Consider the following 4,617-nt stretch of genomic DNA (forward strand, 5'->3'; position numbering starts at 1 on the left):
TTTGTTTTAATTTTATATTGTTTGTCTTTTCATGTTTGAAATAAAGATATCAAATCAAATAAAAAATAAAGTGCAATAGTAATATACAGTTACAGCATTGCAAATTGAGGTCCCTCCTACCGCCGTTTCAACGCCCTCTGCCGCCCGTTAACGGCTCTCGTCAAATGGTTTTATTAGGGTGGGTGCGGTTTCTGTTTTGTGCCGCCAGGAGGCGCAAAGTCAAGTTGGAATTATATCCTTCCTTCGAGACAACCGAACTTGCTATGCCTCCTAAATGTGAATCGGAAATACAAAAATACCGGCTACAGCAAAGACCTATGGCTATTCCAAATGGCACGTAAACCCCATTGTTTTAGTGGTTTGTCCACTAATGTCCATTATTGAGGACCAAGTACGTGCCCTTAATCGGCAGCATGTGCCGGGAACAGTGCAGGAGTGGACGACCAAATCGACCAGGGTAAATACTGGCTGGTGTTCGGGTCACCGGAGACGCTTGTGGGGAATGAACGTTGGATTAAGTGGTAAGTCAAATGATCTGATCTTCACTGTTTTATCTGCCGCTTACGTGACGTGACAGGGGCTACTGTTTCATATGATCTAACGAGTGGTGGTCACTGCTGTTTTCAAGTCCAATTGATCGCCAAATGCGAGGGGAGCACACAAACAAGAACAACTCCGTTATAATCCCATACAAAGAGCAAATTGACTGGCTTAATGCACAAAGAAAACAACACATTTCGAGTAGTCTTCCCTTGTACACATACTGTAAACAGTACTGTATATTCTCGAAGTCAACTTCCTTTGACTGGGTAGAGCAGACGGGAGAGTCGACCAAAGCAGACCCTGGTCCCCCAAGTCAAATTCTACGTATGTCTGCTCTACCCATTTCATAACAGGTGAGAATAAGGAACACATATTTATATAGTAAATTAAGTTGTATTGGCTGTGAGGCTGTAAACAGCAGATGTTAGCTGCTAGCTGATTGATTGATTAGCTAGCAGTCTCTGCTAGCTACTTCCCCATAATAGTCCATTCTCAGTGTAGCCTACATGCCTTTTTCATTTTTATATGTTACTAGTATACTATTTATCAATCACATTCAGTGTTGTTGTCCTTGCTCTAAGGACTTGTTATTGAATAGTCGTATTGCTTGTAATATACATGTCATATGTATATACTCTCTGTCAGGATCTATGGGGTAACAGTACTGTATATTTGCATATCATATTATGTCACAAATGTAACAGTACTATATACCTGTATGTCATGTATGTCCCTATGCCATAAATGTCATGATGTCATGTATGTTGAGTATGTCACAAATGTCACTATGAATTGAAAATGGGGGACCCTGATGTAAACAAGACGAAAGTCTCTCTGGTCTGCATCCCCTTAACAATTGTGTGTATTGAGCCGTACTGTATTGTATCCATTCTGCAATCTGTTAATAACGTTTTCATTCATTCATTCATTCATTCATTCATTCATTCATTCATTCATTCATTCATTCATTCATTCATTCAGGTGCAAAGGTCAACGACCAAACACACCCAGACTACATTCCATCTGTATTCCCTTCAACATCACAGTCTACACCATCTACGTCAACGAACATCAGTCGCCATGAGCAGCGTGCAAAAGCAGACCCTGGTCCCCCAAGTCAAATTCTACGTATGTCTGCTCTACCCATTTCATAACAGGTGAGAATAAGGAACACATATTTATATAGTAAATTAAGTTGTATTGGCTGTGAGGCTGTAAACAGCAGATGTTAGCTGCTAGCTGATTGATTGATTAGCTAGCAGTCTCTGCTAGCTACTTCCCCATAATAGTCCATTCTCAGTGTAGCCTACATGCCTTTTTCATTTTTATATGTTACTAGTATACTATTTATCAATCACATTCAGTGTTGTTGTCCTTGCTCTAAGGACTTGTTATTGAATAGTCGTATTGCTTGTAATATACATGTCATATGTATATACTCTCTGTCAGGATCTATGGGGTAACAGTACTGTATATTTGCATATCATATTATGTCACAAATGTAACAGTACTATATACCTGTATGTCATGTATGTCCCTATGCCATAAATGTCATGATGTCATGTATGTTGAGTATGTCACAAATGTCACTATGAATTGAAAATGGGGGACCCTGATGTAAACAAGACGAAAGTCTCTCTGGTCTGCATCCCCTTAACAATTGTGTGTATTGAGCCGTACTGTATTGTATCCATTCTGCAATCTGTTAATAACGTTTTCATTCATTCATTCATTCATTCATTCATTCATTCATTCATTCATTCATTCATTCATTCATTCATTCATTCATTCAGGTGCAAAGGTCAACGACCAAACACACCCAGACTACATTCCATCTGTATTCCCTTCAACATCACAGTCTACACCATCTACGTCAACGAACATCAGTCGCCATGAGCAGCGTGCAAAAGCAGACCCTGGTCCCCCAAGTCAAATTCTACGTATGTCTGCTCTACCCATTTCATAACAGGTGAGAATAAGGAACACATATTTATATAGTAAATTAAGTTGTATTGGCTGTGAGGCTGTAAACAGCAGATGTTAGCTGCTAGCTGATTGATTGATTAGCTAGCAGTCTCTGCTAGCTACTTCCCCATAATAGTCCATTCTCAGTGTAGCCTACATGCCTTTTTCATTTTTATATGTTACTAGTATACTATTTATCAATCACATTCAGTGTTGTTGTCCTTGCTCTAAGGACTTGTTATTGAATAGTCGTATTGCTTGTAATATACATGTCATATGTATATACTCTCTGTCAGGATCTATGGGGTAACAGTACTGTATATTTGCATATCATATTATGTCACAAATGTAACAGTACTATATACCTGTATGTCATGTATGTCCCTATGCCATAAATGTCATGATGTCATGTATGTTGAGTATGTCACAAATGTCACTATGAATTGAAAATGGGGGACCCTGATGTAAACAAGACGAAAGTCTCTCTGGTCTGCATCCCCTTAACAATTGTGTGTATTGAGCCGTACTGTATTGTATCCATTCTGCAATCTGTTAATAACGTTTTCATTCATTCATTCATTCATTCATTCATTCATTCATTCATTCATTCATTCATTCATTCATTCAGGTGCAAAGGTCAATGACCAAACACACCCAGACTACATTCCATCTGTATTCCCTTCAACATCACAGTCTACACCATCTACGTCAACGAACATCAGTCGCCATGAGCGGCGTGCAAAAAGGAACTCCTCTTCATACCATCGTAAGTGATATCATCTAGTTTTCAGTTATGTGCCAAAATCAATGGGTTCCTAAATTGCAGTTTCTTATTAGTATGGTTTTTATTTAATTTAAAGTGACTCCCCACAAGAGGACTAAACGTTGCAGCCAAGACATCCAAGTTGAGGCAGCAGCCCAAGTTGAGGAAGCAGCCACACCTCCCATCACTGAGCAGTCTCTGTTTGACGAGATGCAGTCTCTCAGAGAGGAGAGGGATGCAGCCAAGGAGGATGGTGACCAACAGAGAACCAAGGTCGAGTCAAGCTCCTTGACCGCTTCATCTGTGGACATCAATTGGCAGGCCTACAATTTCAACATGCACAACAATGCATGTAAAAAATGCTTATTTTTTTTATATACAAAAATACAAAAGTGCTATTTCAAGTTTCAACATGCACAACAATGCATAACATATGCATAACAGCAGCATTGGCAGACCTACATTTTCTCCAAGAAGGAAGCCATAACATAAAACTTCAAAAGGGCTAAAAACTAAATTACAAACATCACAAAACAAACTGGTCAGACTACTGCTTGACCTTACTCCTAGAACGCACCTCACCCCTGCCCACTTTGACAATATAGGATGGCTTAGAGTAGACGACAGAGTACAGCAACTTAGTTAGGGTTAGACTTCTTTTTCTTTTTTCTGCACTCCGGGCAATACCATGTCTTGCTTTTCGGTAGCCTTTTGAGGTTTAGACACCTGGGATGGAACCAGTCATCACAGGTGTCACAGCCAAACATGCTCTCTGATTCTGTTGTTGTTTTACACAAGCAGTAGACTGGAGTGCTTGTGCTGCTGGCCGCCTGTTGCTCCTGTTGGGTGGGTAACACTGGTAAATTTGTGGCAACATTCTTTTTATTATTTATTTTTTATTTAAAAAATATTATTTTGTATAACTCACCCTGCCATACAGTCACAGTGACCTGCAACCACCTTTCCCGTGCCATCTAAGGCCACCCAAGGATGATGTGGATCATCATTCACTCTGTAGGATGGTCTGACATCCGCCCGCAACAAGGTGCACCTTGTCAGTTTCCGGTGGAACACGGTTTCTACCCAACCAGAGACAAAGAAGCGGTATGCCTCTAAAGACTTATAGTTCTCCATGGCTTCTGATGAGAATACACCTGAAATAATAATGTAACTCTGGCCTGATCAATATTCTTCAGTTTTTTATCTTATCTTATCTCCTATCGGTACTGTTGTCATTATGAATTGAAAATGGGGGACCCTGATGTAAACAAGACGAAAGTCTTCCTCTGGTCTGCATCCCCTTAACAATTGTGTGTATTGAGCTGTACTGTATTGTACCCATTTTG

The 4,617-nt window shown here is 40.0% G+C and overlaps 1 long non-coding RNA gene across 1 annotated transcript; it reads left to right on the top strand.

Moving 5' to 3' along the window:
- Positions 1–498: 498 nt before the first annotated feature.
- LOC311245029 lies at positions 499–3,795 on the top strand. The gene is made up of 3 exons (XR_014620727.1): positions 499–521; positions 3,137–3,274; positions 3,369–3,795. It is a non-coding gene; the product is annotated as an uncharacterized lncRNA (long non-coding RNA).
- The last annotated feature ends 822 nt before the right edge of the window (positions 3,796–4,617 follow it).

Source organism: Notolepis coatsorum, assembly GCF_963971535.1.
Source record: "Notolepis coatsorum genome assembly, chromosome: 18".
NCBI lineage: Eukaryota > Metazoa > Chordata > Actinopteri > Aulopiformes > Paralepididae > Notolepis > Notolepis coatsorum.